Raw genomic sequence first — 16,692 nt, forward strand, 5'->3', positions numbered from 1 at the left:
ATTTGGGCATATGTCAAAAGTTCAACTTCAAGTCCAATTACCTCACTTCCTGTTGGGTGTGGCCATGGCCTTCTGTAGACTTTTTTGCATCACTTAGTGAGATACACACCCAAAAAAAATTTGGAGTCCGTAGCTTCAACTTTATGCCGGTCCAGGCCCATAGGCCCAGGACTTAGGGGGGCGCTACAGAGCCCATGTTTTGAATTAGGGGTGGGGCTTATTTGGAGAGGTACGTGCTGCCTTACCAAACACCTGTGCTAAGCAATGTTGAAAAATATGCTTGGCAACCCCTCAGAAAGGGCACAGTAAAAGCACATTTTCTTTGATTTTTTCATCAGACTTCAGCAAGCCGCCATCTTGTTTTCTTACAACATATTAAAAATTCCTTCGCAATATATCATCTGCGATGTCTTAAGATCATTTACAAATTGAAACGAAACCAAACAAGTGTACCGTTCAGGAGGAGTACATCAAAGTTCATGGTATGACAATTTTGTCGTATGTCAAAAGTTTACAAAAGTTCAACTTTAAGTCCAATTACCTCACTTCCTGTTGGGTGTGGCCATGGCATCTCAAAGACTTTTTTGCTTGTCTTAGTGAGTTATACAAGCACAAAAAAATTGGAGTCCGTAGCTTCAACTTTTTGCCGGTCCCGCCCCATAGGCCAATTTTCAGGGGGGCGCTACAGAGCCCCTGGGCCGATTTGGGGTCTGAGCTTTATTGGAGTCCATCTTGACACCTAATCCAATACCTGTGCCAAGTTTCGTTCAAATTCACGCATGGCAACCACCTCGAAAATGGCCCGATGTGCGCAGAGAAGACAAATAATAATAAAAATAATAATAAAAAACATTGCAAGAACAATAGGGCCTCGCACCCTCCGGTGCTCGGGCCCTAATTAAAGCCGCGAGCGGCGATGACGGGCCCTCGCACCTACGGTTCAAGGCATATCGCCCCAAATCCCGTAACATCCTGCCCAGAACAAAAATGGAGTCTCTACGACGTTCGGTTCACGAGATAAAGATTTTTAAGAAATCAACTTTTACTGCAGTTAATTTGCCTACCATATGGTGGCGCTATATCAGATTGCCATAGCAGGCATATATAAAAAGGTTTATACTCATTATATGCATGAACACATGCATTTGCACTGTTTTAAAAACACTGCAAACTAAAATAGTGGCCAACTTCCTGTTTCAATAAGAGGTCCAATTATCTCACTTCCTGTTGGGCTTGGCCATGTCACTGCATGACAAATTTTTTGTTCGTTTTAGTCAGATACACATCCATACAAATTTTGAAGCCCGTAGCTTGAACTTAATGCTGAATCTGCCCCATAGGCCCATGACTTAAGGGGGCGCTACAGAGCCCATGTACCGAGTTAGGGGCGGGGCTTGTTTGGAGAGGTACGTGCTACCCTACCAAACAGCTGTGCGAAGTAACTTTGAAAGATATGCATGGCAACCCCCTCAGAAAGGGCACATATTCTGTGTTTTTTTTCATCAGAATTCAGCAAGCCGCCATCTTGTTTTCTTAAAATATGTTGAAAATTCCTTCACAAAATATCATCTCCAATGTCTTAAGATCATTTGCAAATTGGAACAAAACCATACAAGTTTACGGTTGAGGAGGAGTACTTCAAAGTACATGGTATGACAATTTGGGCATATCTGAAAAGTTCAACTTCAAGTCCAATTACCTCACTTCCGGTTGGGTGTGGCCATGGCCTCCTGGAGACTTTTTTGCTTCTCTTAGTGAGATACACACCCAAAAAAAATTTGGAGTCCGTAGCTTCAACTTTATGCCGGTCCAGGCCCATAGGCCCAGGACTTAGGGGGGCGCTACAGAGCCCATGTGATGAAGTAGGGGTGGGGCTTGTTTGGAGAGGTATGTGCTGCCTTACCAAACACCTGTGTAAAGCAATGTTGAAATATATGCATGGCAACCCCCTCAAAAAGGGCACAGTATAAGGATATTTTCATATTTTTTTCATCAGATTTCAGCAAGCCGCCATTTTGTTTTCTTACAACATATTAAAAATTCCTTCGCAATATATCATCTGTGATGTCTTAAGATCATTTACAAATTGAAACGAAACCGAACAAGTGTACGGTTCAGGAGGAGTACATCAAAGTTCATGGTATGACAATTTCGTTTTATGTCAAAAGTTGCCAAAAGTTCAACTTTAAGTCCAATTACCTCACTTCCTGTTGGGTGTGGCCATGGCATCTTAAAGGCTTTTTTGCTTGTCTTAGTGAGGTATACAAGTGAAAAAAAATTGGAGTCCGTAGCTTCAACTTTATGCCGGTCCCGGCCCATAGGCCTTTTTTCAGGGGGGCGCTACAGAGCCCGTGGACCGATTTGGGGTCTGAGCTTTATTGGAGTCCGTCTGGCACTCATATCCAACACCTGTGCCAAGTTTCGTTCAAATTTGAGCATGGCAACCACCTCGAAAATGGCCCGACAGGCGCGGAGGAGACAAATAATAATAATAAAAAACATTGCAAGAACAATAGGGCCTCGCACCCTCCGGTGCTCGGGCCCTAATAATTAAAGCCGCGAGCGGCGATGACGGGCCCTCGCACCTACGGCTCAAGGCATATCGCCTGAAATCCCATCACATCCTGCCCAAAACAAAAATGGAGTCTCTACGACGTTCGGTTCACGAGATAAAGATATTTAAGAAATCCATTTTTACTGCAGTTCATTTGCCTACCACATGGTGGCGCTACATCAGGTTGCCATAGTAGGCATATAGAAAAAGGTTTATATTCATTATATGCATGAACACATGCATTTGCACTGTTTTAAAAACACTGCAAACTAAAATAGTGGCCAACTTCCTGTTTCAATAAGAGGTCCAATTATCTCACTTCCTGTTGGGCGTGGCCATGTCACTGCATGACATTTTTTGTTCGTTTTAGTCAGATACACATCCATAAAAAATTTGAAGTCCGTAGCTTGAACTTAATGCTGAACCCGCCCCATAGGCCCATGACTTAAGGGGGCGCTACAGAGCCCATGTACCGAGTTAGGGGCGGGGCTTGTTTGGAGAGGTACGTGCTACCCTACCAAACACCTGTGCGAAGTAACTTTGAAAGATATGCATGGCAACCCCCTCAGAAAGGGCACATTTTCTGTGATTTTTTCACCAGAATTCATCAAGCCGCCATCTTGTTTTCTTAAAACATATTGAAAATTCCTTCACAAAATATCATCTCCAATGTCTTAAGATCATTTGCAAATTGGAACAAAACCAAACAAGTGTACGGTTCAGGAGGAGTACTTCAAAGTACATGGTATGACAATTTGGGCATATGTCAAAAGTTCAACTTCAAGTCCAATTACCTCACTTCCTGTTGGGTGTGGCCATGGCCTCCTGTAGACTTTTTTGCTTGTACTAGTGAGATACACACCCCAAAAAAATTTGGAGTCCGTAGCTTCAACTTTATGCCGGTCCAGGCCCATAGGCCCAGGACTTAGGGGGGCGCTACAGAGCCCATGTGCTGAATTAGGGGTGGGGCTTGTTTGGAGAGGTACGTGCTGCCTTACCAAACACCTGTGCGAAGCAATGTTGAAAGATATGCATGGCAACCCCCTCAGAAAGGGCACAGTAAAAGCACATTTTCCGTGATTTTTTCATCAGACTTCAGCAAGCCGCCATCTTGTTTTCTTACAACATATTAAAAATTCCTTTGCAATATATCATCTGCGATGTCTTAAGATCATTTACGAATTGAAACGAAACCAAACAAGTGTACCGTTCAGGAGGAGTACATCAAAGTTCATGGTATGACAATTTTGTCGTATGTCAAAAGTTGCCAAAAGTTCAACTTTAAGTCCAATTACCTCACTTCCTGTTGGGTGTGGCCATGGCATCTCAAAGACTTTTTTGCTTGTCTTAGTGAGCTATACAAGCGATACAATTTTGAAGTCCGTAGCTTCAAATTTTTGCCGGTCCTGCCCCATAGGCCCACGACTTAAGGGGGCGCTACTGAGCCCGTTGGCGGATTTGGGGTCTGAGCTTTATTTGAGTCCGTCTGGCACTCATATCCAACACCTGTGCCAAGTTTCGTTCAAATTTGAGCATGGCAACCACCTCGAAAATGGCCCGACAGGCGCGGAGAAGACAAATAATAATAAAAATTAAAGCCGCGAGCGGCGATGACGGGCCCTCGCACCTACGGTTCAAGGCATATCGCCCCAAATCCCGCCACATCCTGCCCAAAACAAAAATGGAGTCTCTACGACGTTCGGTTCACGAGATAAAGATATTTAAGAAATCCACTTTTACTGCAGTTCATTTGCCTACCATATGGTGGCGCTATATCAGGTTGCCATAGTAGGCATATAGAAAAAGGTTTATATTCATTATATGCATGAACACGTGCATTTGCACTGTTTTAAAAACACTGCAAACTAAAATAGTGGCCAACTTCCTGTTTCAATAAGAGGTCCAATTATCTCACTTCCTGTTGGGCGTGGCCATGTCACTGCATGACATTTTTTGTTCGTTTTAGTCAGATACACATCCATAAAAATTTTGAAGTCCGTAGCTTGAACTTTATGCTGAACCCGCCCCATAGGCCCATGACTTAAGGGGGCGCTACAGAGCCCATGTACCGAGTTAGGGGCGGGGCTTGTTTGGAGAGGTACGTGCTGCCCTACCAAACACCTGTGCGAAGTAACTTTGAAAGATATGCATGGCAACCCCCTCAGAAAGGGCACATTTTCTGTGATTTTTTCATCAGAATTCATCAAGCCGCCATCTTGTTTTCTTAAAATATATTGAAAATTCCTTCACAAAATATCATCTCCGATGTCTTAAGATCATTTGCAAATTGGAACAAAACCAAACAAGTGTACGGTTCAGGAGGAGTACTTCAAAGTACATGGTATGACAATTTGGGCATATGTGAAAAGTTCAACTTCAAGTCCAATTACCTCACTTCCTGTTGGGTGTGGCCATGGCCTCCTGTAGACTTTTTTGCTTGTACTAGTGAGATACACACCCCCAAAAAATTTGGAGTCCGTAGCTTCAAATTTATGCCGGTCGAGGCCCATAGGCCCAGGACTTAGGGGGGCGCTACAGAGCCAATGTGCTGAGTTAGGGGTGGAGCTTGTTTGGAGAGGTACGTGCTGCCTTACCAAACACCTGTGCGAAGCACTGTTGAAAGATATGCATGGCAACCCCCTCAGAAAGGGCACAGTAAAGCACATTTTCCGTGATTTTTTCATCAGACTTCAGCAAGCCGCCATCTTGTTTTCTTACAACATATTAAAAATTCCTTCGCAATATATCATCTGCGATGTCTTAAGATCATTTACAAATTGAAACGAAACCGAACAAGTGTACCGTTCAGGAGGAGTACATCAAAGTTCATGGTATGACAATTGTGTCGTATGTCAAAAGTTGCCAAAAGTTCAACTTTAAGCCCAATTACCTCACTTCCTGTTGGGTGTGGCCATGGCATCTCAAAGACTTTTTTGCTTGTCTTAGTGAGCTATACAAGCGATACAATTTTGAAGTCCGTAGCTTCAAATTTTTGCCGGTCCTGCCCCATAGGCCCACGACTTAAGGGGGCGCTACTGAGCCCGTTGGCGGATTTGGGGTCTGAGCTTTATTTGAGTCCGTCTGGCACTCATATCCAACACCTGTGCCAAGTTTCGTTCAAATTTGAGCATGGCAACCACCTCGAAAATGGCCCGACAGGCGCGGAGAAGACAAATAATAATAAAAATAATAAAAAACATTGCAAGAACAATAGGGCCTCGCACCCTCCGGTGCTCGGGCCCTAATAAAAAACATTGCAAGAACAATAGGGCCTCGCACCCTCCGGTGCTCGGGCCCTAATTAAAGCCGCAAGCGGCGATGACGGGCCCTCGCACCTACGTTGCAGGGCCGGGGCATGCCACCTAGCATGCCACCCCCCCCCCCGAAAGATGGAGTCTGTACGACGTTCGGTTCACAAGATATTGAAGAAAAACTAATTAGCATGAATTAGCATTCAAAATTCGCATTAGCATTGTCATGATTAACGTGTTGCTATGACATCTTAAACCAAAAATGTACAACGTTCAGTTTCCAAGATATTGAAGAATTACACTTTTCCTGCAGTTCTTTTGCCTACCACATGATGGCGCTATACCTTATCTACATTTCAGGCTTATAGAAGAGTTAGTATTTATTATGTGCATACATGTGTGCGTTTGCACTGTTTTAAAACACTCTAAACCGAAATGGTGGCCAACTTCCTGTTTTAAAATGCCAAAAAAGTGAAAAAATCTCACTTCCTGTTGGGCGTGGCCATATCATTGTGTGGACTTTATTGTGCGCCTTAGTGAGATACACAACTTAAAAAAAGTCCCGAGTCTGTAGCTCAAAGTAGATGTTGGCCCCGCCCCTAAACGTGTTTGGGGGCGTGGCCTCAATTTCAGGCATATACAAAAGTTAGTTTTTATTATATGCACATATGTGTACGTTTGCACTGTTACAAAACACTCCAAACTGAAAGGGTGGCCAACTTCCTGTTTCGAAAGTCAAAATATGTGACTTCCTGTTGGGCGTGGCCATAGCGTTGTATGGACTTTATTTTGCGCCTTAGTGAGATACACAACCTAAAAAAACTCCCGAGTCTGTAGCTGGAAGTAGATATTGGCCCCGCCCCTAAACGTGGTTGGGGGCGTGGCCTCCATTTCAGGCATATACAAAAGTTAGTCTTCATTATATCGTCGGCTTGCTACCAAAACCGCCTAAGTCCGAATTTGGTCGAAATTAGATTTTTACATAAACTTACTCCCCTACCACAGCTGCATCACCCTGCCTTTCCGCCAGGGTCATTGATCTCTCACACCAGTCACCAGAGTCAAAAATCTGTATGTCACATACTGCCTATGAGGAAATGAATGACAAGGGACGTAGCTATAGGGAGGACAAGGAGGGCATTTGCCTGTAGGCCTAGGGCCCTCCTGCAGGTGGCAGGGGTAGGGGCCCTATTATGACCTTGGCAGATGGTATGGGGGCCCTATCTATTCATCCTGGGGCCCTGTGCACAATTGTTCTGCCAATGTGAATGACTTGGGTAACTTGACTTAGCCATTTTTGATGCAAGCAACTTGACATGGGCAAGAAGAAGCAGTTTATTTACATCTGTTAAGAGTTTGTTTTCTCTTTCTCTTCAAGGACAATGGCCATGTGTCAAAACTTCATCCTTAGACATGAGTGTCTGAGATAATCTTATTATCACACAATGGTTGTTGCCTTAAAATTAGGCTATACGAAACAAATTGGGCAATTATGAATCAGGTGCTTTATTTGAAGTAGTCAGAGGATTGTAGAAGGCGTCCGCAGCATGTAACTTCCCATGGCAATCTTTTATTCCATACGTTTACTTAATGTCTCATAATGTAGACATTTAACACTTTTGAATTGATGCCACTTGTGCATTACATTGTTTTATATTTAGTGATATGTTAAAATCAGATGTGTGTTGAATCCAGTAGTGGTTCTATACCGTGTTCTGAATGCCACGGTCATGGTGTTGAAGTGGGCGGGGCACAGTTCTATGACCAGGTTACCTCGGTCATGGGCAAGGTTGCGGGGGTGGGGCAGTTATATGGGCATGGAGAGGAGCACTAGTTCACCAAAGATGATAAACAAGGAGGAGACAGTTCGAGAGGAGGTACAAGGACCAAAGAAGCGCCCCACCCCTTCATCCTCCTCCATGACTGATGGACCCTCAACATGGAGATTGGACGCCACTGCAATGCTTTCTCTGTGTAACACTGCCAGCTGGATCTGTCTTGACATGAGCTATGAATGTATTACCATTATGGCAATTGCTCTAGCACAATGCCATTATCTCAGAGTGCTTTACTTTGGATTACCAATGAAAACTAGCTCGACTGAAAGAAGTAGAAAACAAAAGAAAACTGAAAATCTGTTGGTAGAAATGAGATTTACCAACATGCTAGACTATAACAAAAATACAAAAATATTTCAATCATTCACCATTTCCAGCATTTAAGTTTGGAATGAAAATAAAAGGAATAGTAGGCCTACAACTATCAAAATAATGTGCAGTGCATTGTTCTTGTTGTGCTGCATCAAATAATTTATTTTAAAGTGTTTTGTTTTCCTTAGAAGACGGTTCATGTTTGACGTGCTGGTCAAACATTTGAGCTTCACTGAAAATAAATAAAGAAAATAAATTAACATCTTAGAGAGGTACTGTTTGTAAAGGACCAATGACACAGACAGGATGACAGGATGATGCAGAAGTGGTAGGGGAATTAAGTTCTGCAAAAACCTCCTTTTGACCCAAAATTATTAGGGGGGACTCACAATTGCTCTTTGCCCAGGGTCTCAGATTTCCTAGAACCGCCACTGGTGTTTGGCGCCCCCTAGGAAATTTAGTTTTTCCCTGTTTTCCGAAAACCCCAAAATCGGACTTAGGCGGTTTTGGTAGCAAGCCGACGATATGCATGCCTGTGTGCGTTTGCAGGGTTTTAAAACACTCCAAACTGAAATGGTGGCCAACTTCCTGTTTTAAAATGACAAAATAGTCAAAATATGTCACTTCCTGTTGGGCGTGGCCATATCGTTACATGGACTTTATTATGCGCCTTAGTGAGATACACAACTTTAAAAAAGTCCCGAGTCTCTAGCTCAAAGTAGATGTTGGCCCCGCCCCTAAACCTGTTTGGGGGCGTGGCCTCCATTTCAGGCATATAGAAAAGTTAGTTTTCATTATATGCATACATGTGTGCGCTTGCACTGTTACAAAACACTCCAAACTGAAATGGTGGCCAACTTCCTGTTTTAGAATTAGATACCTAAATTCATGGAGCCGCCATCTTGGCAAATTACGAGATATGAAAAATTCCTTCGCAATATATCATCTTCAATGCCTTGACCTCATGTCCACAGAATATGAAGTCAATACGATGTACGGTGTAGGACAAGTACGTAAAAGTACGTAAAAAATGCTAAAAAATGCCAAAAAAGTCAAAATATCTCACTTCCTGTTGGGCGTGGCCATATCGTTGTATCGGACTTTATGATGCGCCTTAGTGAGATACATACCCTAAAAAAAGTCCCGAGTCTCTAGCTCAAAGTATATGTCGGCCCCGCCCCTAAACGCTTTTGGGGGCGTGGCCTCGTACCCGTGTTCCATCGGGGGTTAATATTCGGCGTCTGAGTAGCGGTGGGAATCTCCAATGTGTGTACCAAGTGGCGTAAGTGTACGAGCACCGGAAGTACCCGAAAAATGGCCCAACAAGGCTAAAGACTAAGGAGAAAAATAATAATAATAATCCTTCGGAAAACAATAGGGCTTCGCACCGAGAGGGCGAAGGGCCACCGCGTGGCCCTTGCACTTCGGTGCTCGGGCCCTAATAATAAAAAACATTGCAAGAACAATAGGGCCTCGCACCCTCCGGTGCTCGGGCCCTAATAATAATAATAAAAAACATTGCAAGAACAATAGGGCCTCGCACCCTCCGGTGCTCGGGCCCTAATAATTAAAGCCGCGAGCGGCGATGACGGGCCCTCGCACCTACGGCTCAAGGCGGGGCATATCACCCCATCTCATCCTGCCCAAAACAAAAATGGAGTCTCTACGCCGTTCGGTTCACGAGATACAGCTATTTAAGAACTCCACTTTTACTGCAGTTCATTTGCCTACCACATGGTGGCGCTATATCAGGTTGCCATATTAGGCATATAGAAAAAGTTATATTCATTATATTAATGAACACGTGTGTTTGCACTGTTTTATAAACACTGCAAACTAAAATGGTGACCAACTTCCTGTTTTAAAATGAGGTCCAATTACCTCACTTCCTGTTGGGTGTGGCCATGGCCTCTTGTAGACTTTTTTGCTTGTCTTAGTGAGATACACACCCCCAAAAAATGTCAAGTCCGTAGCTTCAACTTTATGCCGGTCTGGGCCCATAGGTCCAGGACTTAGAGGGGCGCTACAGAGCCCATATGCTGAGTTAGGGGTGGGGCTTGTTTCGAGAGGTACATGCTGCCCTATCAAACACCTGTGCAAAGCAACGTTGAAAGATATGCATGGCAACCCCCTCAGAAAGGGCACAGTAGAGGCACATTTTCTGTCAATTTGTCATCAGAATTCATCAAGCCGCCATCTTGTTTTCTTCCAACATATTGAAAATTCCTTCGCAATATATCATCTGCTATGTCGTAAGATCATTTACAAATTGAAACGAAACCGAACAGTTGTACGGTTCAGGACAAGTACATCAAAGTTCATGGTATGACAATTTTGTCGTATGTCAAAAGTTGCATTTCATGTCCAATTACCTCACTTCCTGTTGGGTGTGGCCATGGCATCCTAAAGACTGTTTTGATTGGCTTAGTGAGATACACACACACACAAATTTTGGAGTCCGTAGCTTCAACTTTATGCCGGTCAGACCCCATAGGCCCATGACTTAAGGGGGCGCTACAGAGCCCATGTGCTGAGTAAGGGGTGGGGCTTGTTTTGAGAGGTACATTGTGTCCTACCAAACACCTGTGCAAAGCAACATTGAAAGATATGCATGGCAACCACCTCAGAAAGGGCATAGTGGAGGCACATTTTCTGTCATTTTTTCATCAGAATACATCAAGCCGCCATCTTGTTTTCTTACAACATATTGAAAATTCCTTCGCAATATATCATCTGCAATGTCTTAAGATCATTTACAATTTGAAACGAAACCGAAGAGTTGTACGGTTCAGGACAAGTACATCAAAGTTCATGGCATGACAATTTTGTCGTATGTCAAAACTTGAATTTCTAGTCCAATTACCTCACTTCCTGTTGGGTGTGGTCATGGCATCCTAAAGACTTTTTTGATTGGCTTAGTGAGATACACACACAAAATTTTTTTGGAGTCCTTAGCTTCAACTTTATGCCGGTCCCACCCCATAGGCCCAGGACTTAGGGGGGCGCTACAGAGCCCATGTGCTGAGTTAGGGGCGGGGCTTGTTTGGAGAGGTACGTGCTGTCCTACCAAACAAATGTGTGAAGCAATGTTAAAAGATATGCATAGCAACCCCCTCAGAAAGGGCACAGTAGAGGCACATTTTCTGTCATTTTGTCATCAGAATACATCAAGCCGCCATCTTGTTTTCTTACAACATATTGAAAATTCCTTCGCAATATATCATCTGCGATGCCGTAAGATCATTTACAAATTAAAATAAAACCGAACAGGTGTACGGTTCAGGAGGAGTACATCAAAGTTCATGGTATGACAATTTTGTCGTATGTCAAAAGTTCAACTTCAAGTCCAATTACCTCACTTCCTGTTGGGCGTGGCCATGGCTTCCTGTAGACTTTTTTGCTTGTTTTAGTGACATACACACCCCCAAAAAATTTCAAGTCCGTAGCTTCCGCTTTATGCCGGTCCAGGCCCATAGGCCCAGGACTTAGGGTGGCGCTACAGAGCCCATGTGCTGAGTTAGGGGTGGGGCTTGTTTTGATAGGTACGTTGTGCCCTACCAAACACCTGTGCGAAGCAACGTTGAAAGATATGCATGGCAACCCCCTCAGAAAGGGCACAGTAGAAGCACATTTTCTGTGATTTTTTCATCAGACTTCAGCAAGCCGCCATCTTGTTTTCTTACAACATATTAAAAATCCCTTCGCAATATATCATCTGCGATGTCTTAAGATCATTTACAAATTGAAACGAAACCGAACAGTTGTACGGTTCAGGACAAGTACATCAAAGTTCATGGTATGACAATTTTGTCGTATGTCAAAAGTTGACAAAAGTTGAACTTTAAGTCCAATTACCTCACTTCCTGTTGGGTGTGGCCATGGCATCTCAAAGACTTTTTTGCTTGTCTTAGTGAGTTATACAAGCACAAACAATTTGGTGCCAGTAGCTTCAACTTTATGCCGATCCCGCCCCATAGGCCCATGACTTAAGGGGGCGCTACTGAGCCTCTGGGCCGATTTGGGGGCTGAGCTTTATTGGAGTCCATCGTGACACCATATCCAACACCTGTGCCAAGTTTCGTTCAAAGTTACGCATGGCAACCACCTCAAAAATGGCCCAACGTGCGGGAAAAATGTATCACAAAGCAAGAACAATAGGGCCTCGCACCCTCCGGTGCTCGGGCCCTAATAATAATAATAATAATAATAATAATAATAATAATAATAATAATCTGAATATCAAAACCAAGTGCAATGTGCTAGGCCTACTCTTGGTGTGTTGCATCAAACAACATTTTTTTCCAGTGTTTTGTTGTCCTCAGAAGTAGTGGCATTGGATTACACATTTACAGAAGATAAATAAATGAGATTAATGAATTCTTTAAATTTTGCTTTCATTCAGGTATTGCTTCTGGGATTTATTTTTCTGAGTAGTGAATATCATCAACAATTGAAAGAGCAGTAATTAAGACGAGTGACCCTTCAAGGTTACGCCTATTTGTAAATCTGAACTATAGTTTTGTTAAATACAAAAAACTTTGTTAATGCATGCTATACCAGATTCAAGATAAGTAATGGGCTTGAGGCAATTCAAGAGTCCTATATAGGTAGAAATCACTCCATTGTACCTATCCCTTACTCTAACTAATCCAATTATGGTGTGGGACTGGGGGCGGAGCCTAGTTCTATGATGAGCTACTTCAGTTAGGGTGATGGTTAGGGGGGTGGGGCTGTGCTATGGTCATGGATGAGAGCAAAATTCAACTAGAGACAATACAGAAGGAGGAGACTAATCTTTAAGAGGTACCTTGACCAAAAACTGTCCTGCCCGTATCTCCCACCATCAGTGAGGCATCCGGAGCATCGTATGAGGACGCTACACTGCTTCCATAATGTATTACTGGTCCAAATTCTAAATAGCAAATTGACAAAGGAGGAGCTTACTTCCTGCTTATATAAATATTAAGTCCATGCTTTAATACAGGTATACAAAGACATCAATTATTGCACAGTGGAAGTTCTGGAACATTACATTATGTTAATGTGGATTACAACTATCCTTATTAACTAATGAAGGAAAGATGATGATGATAATCAAGCCCTGAATGAAAAGCTAGCTATAATAATGTCTCCATTGGGGATTAGAGTGTCCCAAGTACTTAGAATGGCTCAATTATGCAGTATCCCAATAACTATAATATTATTGATAATAATTTCTATGATCATGATAATTATCCATAATAATGTGCTATCCATGCTGTGTTGAAACAAGGATTTTTTTGTTTGTTTCCTTAGTTGTTTCTTTGACTCAAACTCAAAACTAAACACATTACGTCAATAAATCAAAGAAAAAATAGTTGCAATACCTACTCTGGCCACAATCCTCCATACTCAACCTCACATTTTCCTAAGTTGCAATACCTACTCTGGCCACAAGTGCCTTGCATAGTTGCAATACCTTCTCTGGCCACAACCGCCTTGCATAGTTGCAATACCTCCTCTGGCCACAATCTCCATACCCAACCTTTAGAGTGTTTTTTCTCAGAATTCCTCCAAACGACTAAGTTGACTTAGGGTAAGTATAACATTTGATAGAGACAAGATATGAAAATAACGAAAACACCTTTGGAAAGAGTTTGAAATTGACTTTCAAATGGTAACGATATCTCAAAAATGTAAAATCCCACCATGTGAAGGGTTTTCCCAGATCGCATCACATTTATGCGCAATGACATGGTGCACATGGTCAGTGTGTGCGATACCATGATGGACAAAATTTGTACTCCACAAATTCGGTCGAAAGAGGATATCCGGTTGTCAGTGCTCAGTTTGTGGCCAAATTTAATGCAGCTGTCGGTCAGCATTAATTGCGGGGGATAATTAAGGACAGCTGGCAAACATTCACTATTGTATCCTATGACCTGTTCCATACTTTACCATGCTTCCAATTTGACCATGGAAGAAGACAATTGGACTCCCCTTGCTATCATTCCGTACTACGCTCCGATGATGTCTGTAAACCCTCCTATCTCTACCTCCTTGCTCATGACCAGGTGTGTGCGATTGAAGAGTTCTAATCAGTTCAAATCCTCTCCACCTCTATCAGGCCTGTAGGCATGTGGCGTTGCATACATTTGCATTAGGACAGCAGTCCTGACAAAACAGATCTTTACAACAGTATGTTGTAAAATGTACTATGTGCTGCAGTACATTTACAATTGTGAATTGTACTCTATATGATATCCCACAATGCATTGCACATTACAACAGTGAATAGTAAACTGGTATATCGTCGGCTTGCTACCAAAACCGCCTAAGTCCGAATTTGGTCGAAATGAGATTTTTACATAAACTTACTCCCCTACCACAGCTGCATCACCCTGCCTTTCTGCCAGGGTCATTGATCAATCACAAAAGTCACCAGAGTTAAAAATCTGTATGTATAACGTCACACACTGCCTATGAGAAAATGAATGACCGGGGACGTAGCTATAGGGAGGACAAGGTCATTGGACGCCACTGCATGGCTTACTCTGTGTGGCACTGCAATCTGGATCTGTCCTGATATGAGCAATGAATGTATTACCACTGTGGCAATTGCTCTGGCACAATGACAAAAAGAGTTTTACTTTGGATGAGAATGTAAATAATGACTTCATCGTAGGCCGATATCATCGGCTTGCTACCAAAACCGCCTAAGTCCGATTTTGGGGTTTTCGGAAAACAGGGAAAAACTAGGCGCCAAAGGGGGCGCCAAACATCAGTGGCGGTTCTAGGAAATCTGACACCCTGGGCAAAGAGCAATTGTGAGTCCTCTCTAATGATTTTGGTCTAAAAGGGGATTTACCACATCTGCATCATCCTGTCATCCTGTCTGTGTCATTGGTCCACTACAAACAGTACCTGTCTAAGATGTTAATTGATTTTCGTTATTTATTTTGAGTGAAGCTGCAAGTCATGAAATGGCTCCTAAGGAAAACAAAACACTTTAAAATAAATTATTTGATGCAGCACAACAAGAACAATGCACTGCACATTATTTTGATAGTTATAGTATTCTTTTTATTTTTATTCCAAACTTTAATTCTGAATGACAAAAGACCAACAAAGGTCGGCATCTGCGCCTGCACTTAACACCCATGTATTGCTTGGTGCGTGAACTCCCAAAAAGTAGTAATCACTCAAAATAATGGAAAAAACTTTAATCCTGGAAATGGTGAATAATTGAAATATTTTTGTAGACCTTTTAACAATCCAGCATGCTGGTGAATCTCATGTCTACTGACAGATTTTCACAGATATCTTTTACTTTCTAGCACTTTCAGTCATATTAGCTTTCAATGAAATCTTTATTTACATTCTCATCCAAAGGACAACTATGTTTTTTATTGTGCCAGAGCAATTGGCACAGTGGTTATACATTTATTTCTCTCATCAGGACGGTGCCACACAGAGTAAGCCATGCAGTGGCCTCCAATCTCCATGTTGAGGTCCCATCGGTCATGGAGGAGGATGAAGGGGTGGGGCAATTCTTTTGGTCCTTGTACCTCCTCAAGAACTGTCTCCTCCTTGTTTATCATCTTTGATTAACTGCTGCTATTTTCCATGCTCATAGAACTGCCCTACCCCCCCAACCTCGCCCATGACCAAGGTAACCTGGTCATAGAACTGTGGCCCGCCCACTTCAACACCATGACCGTGCCATTTTATGGTATAGAACCACTACTGGATCCTTGTACACATTGGAGTGAATTATCCTAATGCATTTGCAATAATGTATTGCACTAGTGACATCAACCCAATGCTGTTCTAATCTACATTATAAAGCATTAGGCATATCGTCGGCTTGCTACCAAAACCGCCTAAGTCCGATTTCGGGGTTTTCGGAAAACAGGGAAAAACTAGGCACCAAAGGGGGCGCCAAACATCAGTGGCGGTTCTAGGAAATCTGAGACCCTGGGCAAAGAGCAATTGTGAGTCCCCCCTAATAATTTTGGTCAAAGGAGATTTTTGCAGAACTCCCCTTTTTTACTCCCCTACCATCTGCATCATCCTGTCATCATGTCTGTGTCATTGGTCCACTACAAACAGTACCAAGATTTTAATTTATTTTCTTTATTTATTTTGAGTGAAGCTACAAGTCAAACATGAAATGGCTCCCATGGAAAACTTAATTATTACATAAATTATTTGAAGCAGCAAAACAAGAACAATGCACTGCACATTATTTTGATAGTTATACTATTCTTTTTCATTTTTATTTCAAACTTTAATCCTGGATATGGTGAATGATTGAAATATTTTTGTAGACCTTGTAACAATCTAGCATGCTATGTATTAAGATCATTATGTCTAACTGTTTAACTTAACTTTCAGTCATTTCAGCTTTCAATGAAACATTATTTGCATTCTCATCCAAAGTATAACTCTTTTTGTCATTGTGCCAGAGCAATTGCCACAGTGCATACATTGCTCGTATGAGGGCAGAACCAGATTGCAGTGCCACACAGAGTAAGCCATGCAGTGACGACCAATCTCCATATTGAGGTCCCATCAGTCATGGAGGAGGATGAAGGGGTGGGGCACTTCTTTGGTCCTTGTACCTCCTCACGAACTGTCTCCTCCTTGTTTATCATCTTTGCTTAACTTCTGCTCTTCTCCATGCTCATAGAACTGCCCCACCCTCCCAACCTTGCCCATGACCGAGGTAACCTGGTCATAGAACGGTGCCCCTCCC

The sequence above is a fragment of the Engraulis encrasicolus genome, unplaced genomic scaffold (genome assembly GCF_034702125.1).
Source record: "Engraulis encrasicolus isolate BLACKSEA-1 unplaced genomic scaffold, IST_EnEncr_1.0 scaffold_317_np1212, whole genome shotgun sequence".
Lineage (NCBI taxonomy): Eukaryota > Metazoa > Chordata > Actinopteri > Clupeiformes > Engraulidae > Engraulis > Engraulis encrasicolus.